Source organism: Schistocerca nitens, chromosome 7 (assembly GCF_023898315.1).
Source record: "Schistocerca nitens isolate TAMUIC-IGC-003100 chromosome 7, iqSchNite1.1, whole genome shotgun sequence".
NCBI lineage: Eukaryota > Metazoa > Arthropoda > Insecta > Orthoptera > Acrididae > Schistocerca > Schistocerca nitens.
This window is the reverse complement of record NC_064620.1, coordinates 629306110-629325113: the sequence shown is the minus strand read 5'-3', so window position 1 is coordinate 629325113 and position 19004 is coordinate 629306110. Positions and strand designations below refer to the sequence as shown.

The 19004-nt window shown below is 41.3% G+C and overlaps 1 protein-coding gene across 1 annotated transcript in view; it reads left to right on the top strand.

Moving 5' to 3' along the window:
- The window catches only part of LOC126195310 (CCR4-NOT transcription complex subunit 6-like), a 144946-nt gene that overhangs the window by 92387 nt on the left and 33555 nt on the right, over positions 1 to 19004 (top strand). The gene's annotated exons all lie outside the window — the stretch shown is intronic.

The window sequence follows — 19004 nt, the reverse complement described above, 5'->3', positions numbered from 1 at the left end:
ACAAACTGTTGCCTCATCAGGAAAGAGGGGAAGGAGAGGGAAAGACGAAAGGATGTGGGTTTTAAGGGAGAGGATAAGGAGTCATTCCAATCCCGGGAGCGGAAAGACTTACCTTAGGGGGAAAAAAGGACAGGTATACACTCGCACACACACACATATCCATCCACACCCACACACACACACACACACACACACACACACACACACACACACACACACACGTGGATGGATATGTGTGTGTGTGTGCGAGTGTATACCCGTCCGTCCTTTTTTCCCCCTAAGGTAAGTCTTTCCGCTCCCGGGATTGGAATGACTCCTTACCCTCTCCCTTAAAACCCACATCCTTTCGTCTTTCCCTCTCCTTCCCTCTTTCCTGATGAGGCAACAGTTTGTTGCGAAAGCTTGAATTTTGTGTGTATGTTTGTGTTTGTTTGTGTGTCTGTCGACCTGCCAGCACTTTCATTTGGTAAGTCACATCATCTTTGTTTTATATATATATATATATATATATATATATATATATATATATATATATATATATTCGTTGCTTTTATGCCAAACTTATCAAACTACCCTCATATTACTTAATGAGAAGAGAGAGAGAGAGGAAATATAAGCCAGTTGACCTATAACTATTAATTAATAGTGAAGTGTTTTCACGTTTACACTAAAATAAAACTTTTGTGTGCACTGAAAAATTATTTTCATTTTGGGATTCTGATTTTTTTGTTGACCTTTGTTATTCATGAAGACAATCATCAAGGTGGAAACTACATTAGCCTATTTGACATAAGAGAAAGATCAATAAGGAACAAAAGGAGTGACAGTAATCAGAATTATGGTTATTCTATTAGAGCATAGTCATGGAACAGACAAGAAAACTTAATAAATAATTGCTATAAAGTCCATTAGTATAGTTAAAACCTTATAAAGGAGCACACTGCTGACATTCCGAAACTGTCATAAAATTATTGAACACCGGTAACTGGCATGTTGTCTATCTTTGGAGCTGCTACCTGTTCAGTGCAAATCTCTTCATCTCTGCATAGTTACTGTAACCTACATCCATTCAAACTTGCGTAACATGTTACTGTGTTGATCTCCCTCTATAATTTTTACCTTTCCATCTCTACTCCCTCCCCTACTTCCCTCCTTCACCAAACCCACTGTTTGTTGAGGACTCAGGATGTATCCTATCAATCAATCCATTCCTTTAGTCAAGTTGCTCCACAAATTTCCTTTTTCCTCTGTGTTATTTAGTATGTATGTTTTTGTGAGTTATAAGAGGCAGTCAAATAGTTTCTGTTTGAAGGCCGTACATTCCAGAATTGATATGCCAATGAGGCAAAATTGCCTTGAGCATTGAGGCAATCATCCCACCAATGCACCATGTTCAAAATACACATTTGGTAAAACATCATGCCCTACTATGTGAAGAAGTCTATAACTGCCTATCGCACATCTTCATCGGAGAGGAATCATTGACCCATTGAGGCCCTTTTTAAGGGTTCAAAGGTGTGATAATTGCATGGGGAATGATTAGGACTGTAGAGTGGGTGCTTGAGTTTCTCACACTTAAGTTGGTGTGTCTTCTGAATTATGACATTTGCAATATGACAACAGAACTTGGTGCAGCAATGCACAACAATGGTTTTTGACAGACATGCTGCATCAAACATAATTTTGAAACTGCAGTGGTTATCTACCAGTGTTCATCCTTCAGCAGCCGTGGAAAGAGAAACAGCATGTTGGTCATGTTGGGATGCATTTTGATAATGTTGGCATAGTTTGTGTGTCTGCATTTACCACACACATGTTGGAGAGACACAAATGTCACACTAATCTCTTTGCTACACATTAGTGCTTATATATGTGCATTGGAGTTGTGCTGTGTTGCGTATCACTGCACCAATGCCCTCAGGTGGAAACTTTTTGATTGCCCCTTATATTCAGCACTCACATTTTCAAATCTTGTATTCTCTTCTCATCTGTACAAATTTACATTACATTTTAATAAATATATTTTTCAGAATCACTTTTCTTCCTATAAAAGTTTGCACGTGAAATCTCCCCTCTAATTTGGCTTTTGTCAGTTATTTTGCTGCCCAAGTTGCAAAACTCATCTCCTACTTTTAGTGTTTCATTGCTAATTAGTTTATTTATTTAGTAATACTTATTCCATAGATTATTTTGTGTTATTGAATGGATGTGGAATGAGTCAAACTATTTAATTCATTATTATCTACATCTACATCCATACTCCGCAAGCCACCTGATGGTGTGTGGCGGAGGGTACCCTGAGTACCTCTATCGGTTCTCCCTTCTATTCCAGTCTTGTATTGTTCGTGGAAAGAAGGAGTGTCCGTATGCTTCTGTGTGGGCTCTAATCTCTCTGATTTTATCCTCATGGTCTCTTCGCGAGATATACGTAGGAGGGACCAATGTACTGCTTGACTCTTCGGTGAAGGTATGTTCTTGAAACTTTAACAAAAGCCCATACCGAGCTACTGAGCTTCTCTCCTGCAGAGTCTTCCACTGGAGTTTATCTATCATCTCCGTAACGCTTTCGCGATTACTAAATGATCCTGTAACGAAGCGCGCTGATCTCCGTTGGATCTTCTCTATCCCCTCTATCAACCCTATCTGGCACGGATCCCACACTGCTGAGTAGTATTCAAGCAGTGGGCGAACAAGCGTACTGTAACCTACTTCCTTTGTTTTCGGATTGCATTTCCTTAGGATTCTTCCTATGAATGTCAGTCTGGCATCTGCTTTACCGACGATCAACTTTATATGATCATTCCATTTTAAATCACACCTAATGCGTACTCCCAGATAATTTATGGAATTAACTGCTTCCAGTTGCTGACCTGCTATTTTGTGGCTAAATGATAAGGGATCTATCTTTCTATGTATTCGCAGCACATTACATTTGTCTACATTGAGATTCAGTTGCCATTCCCTGCACCATGCGTCAATTCGCTGCAGATCCTCCTGCATTTCAGTACAATTTTCCATTGTTACAAACTCTTGATACACCACAGCATCATCTGCAAAAAGCCTCAGTGAACTTCCGATGTCATCCACCAGGTCATTTATGTATATTGTGAATAGCAATGGTCCTATGACACTCCCCTGTGGTACACCTGAAATCACTTTTACTTCGGAAGACTTCTCTCCATTGAGAATGACATGCTGCGTTCTGTTATCTAGGAACTCTTCAATCCAATCACACAATTGGTCTGATAGTCCATATGCTCTTACTTTGTTCATTAAATGACTGTGGGGAACTGTATCAAATGCCTTGCGGAAGTCAAGAAACACGGCATCTACCTGTGAATCCGTGTCTATGGCCCTCTGAGTCTCGTGGACGAATAGCGCGACCTGGGTTTCACACGACCGTCTTTTTCGAAACCCATGCTGATTCCTACAGAGTAGATTTCTAGTCTCCAGAAAAGTCATTATACTCTAACATGATACGTGTTCCAAAATTCTACGACTGATCGACATTAGGGATATAGGTCTATAGTTCTGCACATCTGTTCGACGTCCCTTCTTGAAAACGGGGATGACCTGTGCCCTTTTTCAATCCTTTGGAACGCTACGCTCTTCTAGAGACCTACGGTACACCGCTGCAAGAAGGGGGGCAAGTTCCTTCGCGTACTCTGTGTAAAATCGAACTGGTATCCCATCAGGTCCGGCGGCCTTTCTTCTTTTGAACGATTTTAATTGTTTCTCTATCCCTCTGTCGTCTATTTCGATATCTACCATTTTGTCATCTGTGCGACAATCTAGAGAAGGAACTACGGTGCAGTCTTCCTCTGTGAAACAGCTTTGGAAAAAGACATTTAGTATTTCGGCCTTTAGTGTCTCATCCTCTGTTTCAGTACCGTTTTGGTCACAGAATGTCTGGACATTTTGTTTTGATCCACCTACCGCTTTGACATAAGACCAAAATTTCTTAGGATTTTCTGCCAAGTCAGTACATAGAACTTTACTTTCGAATTCATTGAATGCCTCTCGCATAGCCCTCCTCACACTACATTTTGCTTCGCATAATTTATGTTTGTCTGCAAGGCTTTGGCTATGTTTATGTTTGCTGTGAAGTTCCCTTTGCTTCCGCAGCAGTTTTGTAACTCGGTTGTTGTACCATGGTGGCTCTTTTCCATCTCTTACGATCTTGCTTGGCACATACTCATCTAACTCATATTGTACGATGGTTTTGAACTTTGTCCACTCATCCTCAGCACTATCTGTACTTGAGACAAAACTTTTGTGTTGAGCCGTTAGGTACTCTGTAATCTGCTTTTTGTCACTTTTGCTAAACAGAAAAATCTTCCTACCTCTTTTAATATTTCTATTTACGGCTGAAATCATCGATGCCGTAACCGCTTTATGATCGCTGATTCCCTGTTCTGCATTAACTGTTTCAAATAGTTCGGGTCTGTTTGTCACCAGAAGGTCTAATATGTTATCGCCACGAGTCGGTTCTCTGTTTAACTTCTCAAGGTAGTTTTCAGATAAAGCACTTTGTCCCTGCCACCCGTTATGAACGTTTGAGTCTCCCAGTCTATATCTGGCAAATTAAAATCTCCACCCAGAACTATAACATGGTGGGGAAATCTACTCGAAATATTTTCCAAATTATCCTTCAGGTGCTCAGACACAACAGTTGCCGAGCCAGGGGGCCTATAGAGACATCCAATTACCATATCTGAGCCTGCTCTAACTGTGACCTTCACCCAAATCATTTCACATTTCGGATCTCCGTCAATTTCCTTCGATACTGTTGCACTTCTTATCACTATAAACACGCCTCCCTCTTCACTGTCCAGCCTGTCTCTGCGGTATACATTCCAATCCTAGTTTAGGATTTCATTACTGTTTACGTCTGGTTTCAGCCAACTTTCTGTCCCTAGTACTATATGGGCGTTGTGACCATTTATTAATGGGAGCAGTTCTGGGACCTTTCTATAGACGCTCCTGCAGTTTACTATTAGCACATTAATATTGTTATTTCCTGTTGCATTTTGCCTACTCCTACCTTGCCGCGCCTCAGGAGGCGTCTTGTCGGGCCTAGGGAGGGAATTCTCTAACCTAAAAAACCCCCATGTGCACTCCACGCGTACTCCGCTACCCTTGTAGCCGCTTCTGGCGTGTAGTGCACGCCTGACCTATTGAGGGGGACCCCACATTTCTCCACCCGATAGCGAAGGTCGAGAAATTTGCACCCCAGATCTCCGCAGAATCGCCTGAGCCTCTGGTTTAAGCCTTCCACTCGGCTCCAAACCAGAGGACCGCGATCGGTCCTGGGAACAATACTACTAATAGTTAGCTCTGATTCCACCCCGCGAGCGAGGCTTTCCGCCTTCACCGATTCCGCCAACCGCCTGTACGAACTGAGGATGATCTCTGAACCCAGACGGCAGGAGTCATTGGTGCCAACATGAGCAACAATTTGCAGTCGGGTGCACCCAGTGCTCTCTATTGCCGCCGGTAGGGCCTCCTCCACATCTCGGATGAGACCCCCCCGGCAAGCAGACAGAGTGAGCACTGGCCTTCTTTCCCGACCTTTCCGCTATTTCGCTAAGGGGCTCCATCACCTGCCTAAGTTGGAGCTCCCAATAACTAATAAACCCCTCCCCCTGTGTGCCTGCTCGGACCTTGTTGAAGGAGCGGCCACATGTCCACTCACAGGCGGAGTGGGCGATGCCATATGGCCAGCTTCCACATTGACCCTCCGACTCGTACGCCGCTGAACCCGCAGAGGGTGGCCCAACCGCGCCCGGAACCCGCGAAGATGTCTCGACAGCAGGGACAGTGGGTGAGGCATGTAACACCTGGGGTGTACCTTGCGACGCACCAGACTCCCCACTGCCGCTACACTCCGAGGCAGCAGCCTGAAGACGGCTGACCGCGGCCATCAACACGTTCAGCTGTTCGCGAACAGTGGCCAGCTCCTCCTGCGTCCGTACACATTATGTTTGTGTCATTAACAATCACATACAGAGATTAAAAATACAAATTTCAATATTACTTCAATTTAAAGTTTGATTTATAAAGTACGAAGACAATGTTCATGACCGAAAGAATACAAATAATGTGATTTATAAAATGTAATTAAACCAGCAACAGACATTTAAACAGGGAAACACAGAAAGATATGGGAAATTGCCGTATCTGTTCCTGTTAAAGGATTCTTCTGGAAAGTACAAACTTTTTCAGGCAGGAACTGTTGTAGCTGACGTTCAAATAATTACCATCAGTAACACCTGGAACTGACTTAAAGTTTTGTTTTGTTGTTTATTTTGCACCAAATACAAATTCTTCAGGTTGAAATGTATGCCACATTTCCTTCTAATGTTACGTGTTTTATATTGAGAAGGATTGTGAAGCTTGAATATCGTGATTCAATAGATATATTATGAGGCAGGGGCTAACCCCCATATTTGGTTAAAAAGATTGTGACGCGAGTCTCTTGGCAACCTTTTCCCTGAATGGTAAAGAATCTTTTCGATGTAGGCATAATTGTACAAAAAGATTATTACACAACACATCAGTGAATGAAAATGTCAAAATATGTAGGTTTTTGGATTTTGATGTCACCGGTTTTGGAGATTAATCTGAGTTATATGTCGTTGAAATAAGCCTTTTTAAGGTTCAGAAATTGTAATGTTCGTAGTTAAGCATATGTTGTCTATAAGGATGCCTAAGAATTTCAGACAGTTTGTCCTCTGTATCTGTTGAATCTTATGTGCAATAACAATCTCCTGTGGGTTTCGTGATTAGAATGGAATTAAATGTACCTTGTTTTGCTGAGGTTCAGAATTTTTCTAAAGTGCCGGGAAATTAGATGCCACTGTATGAAACCATATCCATTCAAAGGATTTATAAGCTTTACAGTTCTGAGGGAAAGGATACTGTCACTTACCATGGAAAAAGTGTTTTTTCACCTGAGAGAAAGTATATTCTTAACCAGGGTATCTGGGAAAAATCTGGGAATTTTTTTTCCTTCACTGCGTGTACAGCCTGCAATAATGTGTAAAATCTGTGGCAGGCACCGCTATTTGTTTTAGAGGTGCTTCACAATAGTTCCACCCTGTGAGGGAAGATGCCTTGATTGAGGGAGGCACTGGATATGTGAGCCAGGACTTTATTTACATCAGCTTTTTAACAGAATACTCAAAATATTGCTGACACCTTTTGAGTTTGTGCTTTTTAAAGTGGTGATGGTTTTCCTTATTTCCTGTGCTGTTACAGGGGCTCCCAGGGCTTTACCTATCAGCTGTATGTAATTAGGTGTTCTTTCAGTAGTTCAATGACCTTGTTGCTTGGTTTTCTCAGCAACACTTAAAAAAGTGCTCATTAAAGATTTTTGCCACTGCCTCTTGCTTATCTGCTATGTTGAGAACAATGTTTTGGGTGCTACTGGGACAATCTGCATCAGTATTACCCTTTACCACCTCCCACACTGTTTTAATTTTGTTGCTCGATTTATTAATTTTGGAGCTTACATGTGTATTTCACAATATTTTTTTTTTTTATAGTGATGTAGCTGGGCTGGGTTGCCTGGATTTTTGGATTCACACTTTCTTTCGCATGGAGTTCTTATATGAGTGGTGATTTATGGCTTTTTGATGGAGTCAAATATAAGCACCACTTTATTACCGAACAAATTATTCATTTGTCGACCTTAATTTTATAGCCTCTGTTGAAGACACTATCCATTCCAGTCAACTGCATTTTGAAGTCCTTTATCTTAGAGTGTTATAATGTCTTTAGCAAGCCTATGGTCATTATAATTGCAATCTGGTTTCTGAAAAAGTTGTGAGTAACCTTTGCTCCCATTTTATTTTTCTCCTGCTAATTTCAGAATTTCTAATAGTGTATTCCAATCAACACTGCCAATAGCTTTCTCTGAATCTGTAAGTATTGGTTTATGTTCCTTCAATCCATCTTCTAACAAGGGAACCTCCCCATCGCACCCCCCTCAGATTTAATTATAAGTTGGCATAGTGGATAGGCCTTGAAATACTGAACACAGATCAATCGAGAAAACAGGAAGATGCTGTGTGGAACTATGAAAAAAATTAGCCAAATATACAAACTGGGTAGCCCATGTGCAAGATATGTAACATCAAGGACAAGGTGAGGTCAGGAGCGCCGTGGTCGCGTGGTTAGTGTGAGCAGCTGCAGAACGAGAGATCCTTGGTTCAAGCCTTCCCTCGAGTGAAAAGTTTAACTTCTTTATTTTCACATAGTTATGATCTGTCTGTTCGTTCATTGACGTCTCTGTTCACTGTAATAAGTTTAGTGTCTGTGTTTTGCGACCGCACCGGAAAACGGTGCGATTAGTAGACGAAAGGACGTGCCTCTCCAATGGGAACCGAAAACATTTGATCGCAAGGTCGTAGGTCAACCGATTCCTCCACACAAAAACACGTCTGATATATTCTATACGATACTGGTGACGGCAGGTGCGTCACATGACAGGAATATATTCTCGACCCACCTAACTTGTACACTTGGCGAATGGGTAAAAAGATTCTTCTACCTTGCCCGGTATAGGTTTTCTTGTGGATGTGATAATCATTCCCAAAAAAGTGATGAAAACATAAGAGTTTGTCACATAAACTGCAACAAATGAATGCAACAGTTTCACAGTCGCACAGTTTTCCCTGTGCTCTGTCAAAACATATGTTTTTAACGTTTTCAAATTTTTCCATGTGTTGACCGTCAAATCCTGCATATGTCCAAGCAAATCTGAACATGTCCTGGAATTTTGGAGAGCGAAGTTGATTACGTGTGAGTGCCTGAACTTTGATAATTTTCTGAAAATAAAAAATTAAAATTTTCACTCGATGGAAGACTTGAACCAAGGATCTCTCATTCCGCAGCAGCTCACGCTAACCACGGGACCACGGCGTTCCTGGGCTCACACTATTCTTAATGTTGCCTATCTCGCCCATGGACTACTCAATTTGTATATTTTGATTATAGTTCCACACAACTTCTTCCTGTTTTCTCGATTGATCTGTGTTCAGTTTTTCAAGGCCTATCCACTTTGCCAACTTATAACTAAATCTGAGGGGGGTGCGATGGGGAGGTTCCCTTGTAAGAGGCATAATAATACCAATATTGCCTCTCATGTACCTACATTTCTTTGGAATCCATGAACTATCCTTAATCTGTGCATTATATGCAGCAGGTGTACTGGTAGTTATTTTATCCACAACACACACACACACACACACACACACACACACTGAACCAAAACACCACCGAAAAAGTTTCAGAGTTTTTGAGTGATGTCTTTTAAGAATTTTGGTATAAAGGCCCACGGTCTCTGACATATTACAGCACCGTTGCATTTTGTTTGGTTTCTTGCCCAATTTAGTTTTGTATGTGTATTGCAATGAAAATAGTGTGCAGCAGTGTAAATGTCAATGGTATGTGCTGTGTATCTTGTTTTCTTTCACCCGCAGAACCTGCTATTTACATGAGTAGTACATACTTCAGTCTTCACCTTCAAGTGTGCTTCAGTACTGCTCGGTTCTCTCTTGGGTTTTTATTTTCCAGCAGTGTTAGTTGTACATTAAGAGTGATACAGAGCTGTAGGGGTAGGTTTACTGATGAGCAGTTGACCAGTCCGAACCTTGTGTATGGGTTCACCGAATGCAGTGGGAGAGCAGTAAGACAATGCCATTCTGAGCTGTTTCTACAGGACGGCGACCACACTATGTCACGTAACAGTACACTGTTCACTGTGAGGATTGTTGTGTTACTCTGTGTTGTGTGGTGTAATTTTTGCTTGCTGCATGCTACAAGTTTCACAGTTTTGAAGATAGTTTCACATAAACAGTCATGTTTCAGCAACAAACTGAATAGATCAAAATTATATTATTACTTTGTAATGAGCTGCCAGAGGCTGTAGGTCGTTTATGTCCAAACACTCAGAATGTGTCTCCAACAACCTCTGAAAGTTTTTCGGTGGACTTCTTGTTCACCCTGTGTAATTTCAACAAGTTTTTACAGCCTGTTGGTTCCATTTCGATTATTATTTCATTATTATATGTGCAGTTAATAACACGTAGTATCTGGACCCTTATTAGTGGACATTAATTACACCTTTTGCCTTCATGGTTTCTTGAACTCTGCTGGTGACTCTTCCAATGAGGTGTCTGTTGTTCCATTGTGTTATGGTCAGGACTCTGGGTAGGCCTGTGCATTTCAGAAATGTTGCTGGCCGCAACCCATTGTCTCACAGATGCTGCTTTAGGACAGTGTGCATTGTCATGCTGATACAAACTGTCCGTCATCCCCGAACCGTTGCTCTGTTGTGTGCAGTACACGATGCTGCAAAATTTGTTTGTATCCTTCCACATTTAGCATTTTCTTAAGCGTGGTAGGGGCATTGCACCCTAAGTACAAAAAACAGCACTATACTGTAACACAACCTCCTCTGTACTTCAATGTTGGCAGTACTTGTACTGGCAAGTAAATTTCTCCAGACATTCTCCAAACCTAAACCCTTCCATTGGGTTGCTACAGAGTACAGCATGATTCATTGCCCTAATCATCCATTACCAGTCGACCATTGTCTAGTGGCATCACTCTTTACACCAGCTCAAGTGTTGCTTAACATTAACTACAGAACAGTCACTCAATCTCACACACACACACACACACACACACACACACACACACACCTATATCTACATCATACTTTGCAAGCCATCCAATGGTGTGTGGTGGAGGGTCTGTTTGTTTTATTTGGTCATAGTTTCCAGGCATTTGTCATCAATAGTGTAGCTATACAGTAGTGGATATCCTTTCCTATGTATGTGCAATATGTTAAAGTTATTTACATTGAGGATCAACTACCAGAACTTGCACCATTCATCAATTCTCTCGAGGTCATTCTGCAAATCATTACTACCTTCTGGCATTGCTATTTGGTAGACAACCACATTATCTGTGAGAAGCCTTAGAGAGCTTCTGATGATTTCTACTACATCATTTATGTATATTGTAAATAGTAATGGTCCTATTGCACTTCCTTGGGATAAACAAGAAATTACCTGTGCATCTGTTGATTTTGTTCCATTAAGAGCGACATGTTGAGTTCTGTTTGCAAGGAAGTCTTGAAACCAGTCGCAAATGTGCTCCAATACTTGATAATCTCGTATTTTTTTCACTAAACGGCAGTCTGGGACAGCGTCAAATGCCTTCCTGAAGTCAAGGAACATAGCATCAACCTGAGTGCCATTGTCTATGGCACTGTGTATTTCATAGAGGAACGGAGCGAGCTGAGTTTTGCCAGATCTCTGTAAGCGGAATCCACGCTGATTTTTATAGAGGAGATTTTCCTTCTCGAAGAATGTCGTAATTCTGGAGCATAAAACGTTTTCCCTAATTATGCAAGAGATTGATATCAACAATGTAGGTCTATAATTATATGTATCTGTCCTATGGCCCTTCTTAAAAATGGAAATAATTTGCACTTGCTTCCACTCACTAGGTGCCCTTTGTTGCTCAAGTGATCTACGAAAAATTACTGCAAGAAAGGGAGCAAGATCTTTTGCATAGTCATTGTAGAATCTTATAGGTGATCTCAATGTCTGCAATTTTGACATTTGTAAGATGATCATAAGGAGGGACCGTGTTATGATCTACCGCTGTGAAACAATTTGGGAATACCGAATTCAGTGTTTTGGCCTTCTCTCTGTCATCTTCTGTTACTGTTCCAATAGGGTCACTGAATGAATGTCCCACTTACTGATTTTACATACGACCAAAACCTTGTAGGATTTTTACTCATGTTGGTTGACTAAGTTTTACTTTCAAAGTCATTGAACGCATCTCCAATTGCTCTCTTTATGCTAGTTTTTGCTTTCTTCAGCATTTGTTTGTTAGCTAGTTTTTTACTTCTCTTGAATCTGAGCTGAAGTTCTTGTTGTTTACCTAGCAGTTTTCTAACATGGCTGTTGTACCATGGTGGGTCTTTCCCATCCCTTAGGGCCTTACTTGGAACATATTTGTCTAGGGCATGTTGTATGATACCTTTGAATTTTTTCCATTTGTTTTCCACATCTTTGTCCTCATCACCAAATATTTGATACTGACAGCTCAGATACTCTGAAATTTGTATCATCTCATTCTTGCTAAGCAAAAAATTTTCTTACCTTTCTTAACATTCTTTGTGATACCCATTGTCCTAGATGCTATCACAGCCTTATGATCACTGATACCTTTCTCTCTGTTAACTGACTTGATATTCACACAAGCAAGCACACCTCATGCACCCATGACCACTATCTCCAGCAGCTCAGACCAGAGTGTTGCTGCAGCTCCCGTGTAGAATGAAAGCAGCGATGTTGCACCTAGATGTTCAACAATGATATGACCCCTATGGCAAGGGGTTGGGATTGGGAGTGGCATAGGGAGGGACTAGGATGTTGTGGAGGTTGAATGGGCACCTAAGTATAATTAAGAAGGATCTTTGGTAGAATGTCCACAATTTCAGGGCATACTGATACTCAGAGCCCTCATGAAGTATGTGGTTCAGTTGTTCCAGTCTGAAATGGTACTGGGTGATGAAGGGAAAACTCCTTTGTAACTGTTTCTTGGGTGTGGTGGGAGGGATGTGAGTGTGGGGGGACGTGACACGGGAAATTAATTTGCACGGAAATCTGTTTGCGGACTAGATTTGGGGGCTACTGTGTCTGTGAAGACCTTGGTGAGACTCCAGTATACTGGGTGAAGGAGTTATTGTCACTGCAGATGCACCATCCCCAGGTGGCCAAGCTGTATGGGAGGAATTTTTTTTGGTGTGGAAGGGATGGCAACTATCAAAATGCAGCTACTGTTAGTGATTGGTGTGTTCAGTGTGGATGGAGCAATCAGAGAGGAGGAACTCAATCTCTGGGAAGGTGGACACTGGGTTGAGTAGGATCAGGTGGAGCAGATGGGAGAGAAGGTATTGATGTATTTTCATCCTTCTCATTACAGATTTAAGGGGCCTGGGCCGTTCACTTAAGTAATAAAATGGAACACTTGCAGTTGTCCTTACAATGTTGTTTATTAAATGGCTACCAGTTTCGGTTGTTCAGTAAACTATTTTCAGGCCTTAATGGATGCTGAGAGGGTTAACTCCATATTTATACACAATTCATCAGTGGCCAACATCTATGAACTGGCTTTGACAGACTACCTGTAACAGTGATGTGCCCCAGCCATCAATTACCAACTGATTATAGTTGGTAGTTTATGGTTGGAGGCACAAGATCATTGGTACAGGTAGTTTGTGAAAACTGTCCATGGATGTGGGCCACTGGTGAATTGTGTATACTATTGGAGTTAACCTCCTCAGCATCAGTTAAGGTCTGAAGATGCTGTGCTGAAGCACCATAACTGGTGGCCGTGTAATAAGTAACATCGGAAGGACTGTTGTGGATGCCCCATTTTATTACAGTGAGTGCTGAGATTGTAAGGAATGAGGATAACATGTCTTGTCTCTGAGTACATATCATGAAGATATCATCAATGAATCTGAGCCAGACCAGGATTTTCGGTTTTGGAAGGCTAGGAAGGTCTCCTCTAGATGGCCCATAAACAGGTTGGTGTAAGAGGATACCATGCAGGTACTCATTGCTGTGATGCAGATTTGTTTGTATACCATCCCTTTAAAGGAGTAGTAGTTTTCTGTTAGCACAAAGTTAGTAAGGTGTATGAGGAATGAAGTAGTGGATTTAGAGTTTGAAGGATGTTGAGAAAATTAGTACTCAATAGCAGCAAGGCCATGGGCACAAAGGATCTTGGTGTATATGGAAATGGTGTCAACATTTATGAATGGGAATCAAGGAGTTAAAGTGGGTGGGGGTGGTGGAGAGTCAGTGAAGGAATTTGTTGGTGTTTTTCATGTTGGAAGTTGGATTTTTTTGTGATTGGTTGGAGGCATTGGTCAGTGAGGGCCAAAATTCTTTCAGCGGAAGCACAATAACCAGCTACAATGGGGCATCCATGATTGTTAGGTTTGTGCATTTTGGGGAGCTTGTAATAGGTGTGTGTGCAGCATGTTACAGGGGTGAGGAGGGAAATAAATTCCAGGGAGACCACACAGGAAGGGCCTAAAGTGATAAGCAGGGATCTGGAGGTTGTGTTTGACTTCTAGGTTGGGGTGATCCTTGCAGAGTTTATAGTTGGATTAGTCAGATAATAGGCAGAAGCCTTCTGCCAGGAAGTCACTACGATTTATAATCACAGTTGTAGAATCTTTGCAGGTAGGATGATTAGGTTAGGATTTGTTATGAGGCTGGCCCTTTTTTTTGCTGGAAAGTTTGTGTTTTTCGCAAGGGACAAGGGGATGTATGGTGCTGCCAAGTTGGAGGTAAGAAATTCCTGGAAGGTGACCCAAGGAATGGTTAGGTCGGAGGGGAGAGGATCACGGTTGTATGGTGGTATGAACCGGAAGAGGTAGGGTTCAATGTTGGGATTGTTGGCCAAGAAGTGTTCCCATTGCAGGGGTAGGGAGAAGGAGAGTAGGTCTTTGACCAGTATGGTTTAAGGTGTGCCCTTTGGATAGGACTAAAACTTCTGTGGGGCTAAAGATTTTGGTGGGATCGTCATTGGCACAACAGTGTTCAGGGATTGTTCCAGCTTTGGATTTAGTGGAGTGTTGGTTGGGAGTTTTGGGACAGATGACTAACTGAAAAGGCTTGGCAGATTCTGAGTGCTGTGAGGAGTTGACAAGAAGAAACACTGTGGGTGACATAGGAGTGGGGTAGTGGTGCCACAGATGTCAGCAGGTTGGAGGTGCTGGAGAACAAGGGATTCTGCTGCAGATATGTGATGTTTTGCACAATAGCAGTAGCTTGTGGAAGAAGCAGAGGTGGTGGTTCTGGAATACCTGTGCCATGGAGATGTGTTTTCTGCAGTACAAGGTTTGTGAGGGACATGGACTGCCAGGATCTGAAAAGGTGAAGGTCTTTGTGAAAGGGGGTTGGGCTCAAGAGAAAGGAATTTTCATGGTTAGGCAATTTGGGGGAATTCGATGGTTTAGGCAGCATTGAAGGAGCAGGATGTGGGACTGGGTTTAAACCGTGGAAAGAGATACTTGTCTTAGTTGGTGCAGAATGATGGAGCAGGGATCCATTGTGATGGAGATGGCAAAGGGGAAATGGGAATGATGTGGAAATGGGAAAATGGTATTAGATGGTTATGAGGGGAGCTGGATAAAAGAAAAATACATGAAAATATACATACAGACACACAAAAATGTGCACAAATACTCGAAAATATCTAAAAAGAAGTACAAAAAGGTGAAAAAAGGCTCATATGAGATCTGGGAGTATGCATGTGTTGCAATAAGGGAAAAGAGAGAGGTGGAGGAGGATTGTTTAGGTCAAGGTTCACAAGTTCAAGTGCATGTTTTCCGTTTTTGTTTGTATGTATTTGTGCTTGTTTTTGCATACCTGTACATATTGTATCTCTCTCTTTCCTGTTATCCAATTTCTCTCACAGCCACCTAACGCCTTCATTTGCCCATTTTCTACATAATTTACCACTTCCACTACCCTATCCCTGTCACAATCAACTCTGCTCCAACTTTCTACAACAGTTCGTAAAAGTATCCCTTTCCATGGCAAATCCCAGTTCCATGTTCTGTTCCTTAAATGCTGTCTATACCACCCCCCCCCCCCCCCCACTTTAAGTGGACAGACATAAAAATTCCTTTCTCTGGAGCTTGCCCTCCCTTTCAAAGTGAGCTCCACCAGTCCCAGTCCCTCACAAACCTGATTCTGCAAAAACACATCTTCATGACAGACACCCCAGAATCATCTCTACTCCTTCAGTAAGATACTGCCACTGTATTATCCCTACTACATATATCACATCTCCAAATCAGAATCCCCTGCTCTCCAGCACCTGGAAGAGCAGTCCAGACACCAAGTTGAGTAGAAAGCATGGCTACAACTATATGGTTACTTTATTTAAAAAGCACAAGTGGTTTGATAATACTAGTTACATCGTCAGATGAAGTCAGTTACAACATGACACTGGAGTACAATTGATATTAAACTTTCTCCTCATGTCTGTAATTCCACCCAATTCCGAAAATTGAGTCACAGCCCATGGTAAATTAATGTGGGAGGGTGACGGAGGGATAGGGGCTGGTAGGCTATGACATGATTTTTGCAATAGAGTGAAATTTTAGGAGTCAGAGGAAACCTTAATATCAGTTGTCACACAAAATAGTGTGTAAACTTCACCTGATGATGTAACTTACATTATGAAACTTGTCATGCTTTTCAAATAAAGTAATCATACAGCCAACATGAAGTTTTAAGCTGTGGTTGTCTGTTGAATGAATTTGGATGTTCCAGACATCACCTGCATAAGGTATCCAGCCTGCGGACATCCTACTGCTGCCTTTGGAAACCAATGTCCAACCTCTACACTACCTTCAGTGTGTTCCTCCGTGTCCACCCCTCATAGTACCTAAAACCTGCCTGGCTGAACTTTCCACATCCCCCAAAACTCCCTGTCAACATTCCAACAAATCCAGAACCGAAGTGTTCCCGTAACACTGCTGTTAACCTTTCCACCAAAATTGTCAGCACCACAGACGCTGGCTGACATTTTTGTAAATCACTTGGAAAACGAATTCTTTGATGAAAATCCTGATATCACTGAGTAAATTGTATATTACAGGAGATATGTTGACCTCTCTATTTTATTATACAAAGGAGATAAAAATGATATTGAAAACGCAGCACAAAAAAATGAGCTCTCGACACCCGAAAATTAGATTCACAATGGATTTTAAAGAAGACAACCGCATAGATTACTTAGATTCAACACTAATAAAGAAAGATGGGAAGCATGAATTTAACATATTCAGAAAACATGTCTGTACAGATTTAGTTATCAATGAGCGCTCTTGTCACCCACCACGATACAAATGGGCATATTTTACTTCGATGGTATACAGGCTACTGAGATTGCCACTAAGCCAACAGGAAGTAGAAAAGGAGCTAAGTATTTTAAAACAAGTGGCCGCAGTGAATGGATATATGTGCAAGGTGGTGATGAATGTTTATAATAAGATAAGGAAGAGGCAAATGAAATAAATAGAAGGAAGTCAAGTCATAGTTAAGAGGAACAAGAAGAAAAAATATGTGGTTCTCACATACAGTGAAAGAACTACAGATAAGATTGAAAGATGCTTTTGTAAATCCGATGTTAAAATAGGCTTCTGAACAAATAACACGTTAAAATTGAAGCTCCAACACAAAATATGTAATAGTAGTAATAAATTTCAGGATTCAGGTGTATGTAAGATCAAATGTGATGGCTGCTGTAAACAATATATCAGGCAGACTGGTACGAACTTTGAGACTAGATTCAGGGAGTACACCTACTCCCAAAACAAAACAGCGTTTGGGGCACATATGGCTGCCTTAAAGCATTCAGTGAAGAACACTGAACAAAATTTAGACATCTTGCATAGAGCTCATAAGGGACGGTTTCTTAACATTTTGGAAGAAATTGAAATATACACCCACAAAAAGAAAGATCCAGATTTAATCCTAAACAAGCAAAGCGAGTTCAAACATAACGCCTATTTTAGTATTTATGACGACTTACTGAGATGACAACTGTTGCGTAAGGAGGTCCAGGCCGAGGGATGACAGATGGAACATGGTGGGTAAGCTGGAAGATGCGTGCAGTGCCAGGAGTCATTGATGGGACCCTCCGGCGTGGCCCTCTTGCCCACGGCGATGGACGTCAGATGACTGCGCGGATCGCAGCACAACACCAAAATGGCAGGAACCACGGAAGCAGACCATAGAGGAAAACAGGTCTGCACTGGTGCCATGGATATAGAAATCACCCTTTGTTTTTAGATTTTATAAAAATGATAATTTTACTGTGTGTTTTAATTTTGACAAGTATACATTTTAACCTTGACACCTACAGATTTTAATTAAGTATTTTTAAAGATAAAAGTAAATTACAAAAATCTACTTTACACAGTATGTGCATATGTAATGTAACAATTGTACCAGACGCCACCTGTTGGCAATAGTGTTATAATTAATATAAATGACTTGCATTCTGCCAACCAATTTTATGTGACACAGCATGTGAATGTTGCTATGTGTGGACGGGTTACTCCTGCAACCAAAATTGCAGGTTCATTCTGGTACATTTGATGGTGATTGGATAGGACGAGAAAGGTTTGCATTTGTGAAATAGTAAATTAGTATCATTATCGTTACAGATCTGAAGATGGTTCTAGAGGAACTGAAACCGGTCATATGAATAAACATTTCATGCAATCAAGACGCATTATAAGTAACATTGTAAAATCACTGATTGCGGTTATCCCATCAGACATTGTGTCTGTTTTTGCAAAGACACTGAAAGATTTCAGACAAACAGAGGGAGGTGACACTTGGACTGAAATGTCACAAATTCCACAAAAAAGGAAAAATAATGTTGTTACAGAGATTTCTACATATTTATTCGTGGGGTGTGTTTAATCTTTCATATAAGTCTCTTACATTATTCCTATGAGGTTAATGTAGAACTGGAAAGTGCTGAGTCACACTACCACACAATTGCATTTACTGCCAAACAAGATGGCAGGGTGACTGAATGTGTGACCTAGCTTCAAAGTCATGGTTGGAAAAAATGTAATCCAACTCCCATATTTTGTAATCTAGTTTTGGTCTTGGTACGATTCTTGCCTTTGAAAAAGTGTTGCACTGGCTTGATGTTTTAGTGATAAAGTGCTAGACAACAAATCCAAAGGTCTCAGATTCGATTCCCAGCCAGTCCTATGTTTTTCATGTGTCACTTTTTACTTCTTTCACCTCTAACAGTGTTTATCGATGTGAAAAATTTCAAGTTACACAGTGGTTCAGTGTCATTCCCTCACAATTGGCTGAGTAAGACAGTTTGAAGGTTGGAGGAAAGCAGTGGCATACCACCACCAA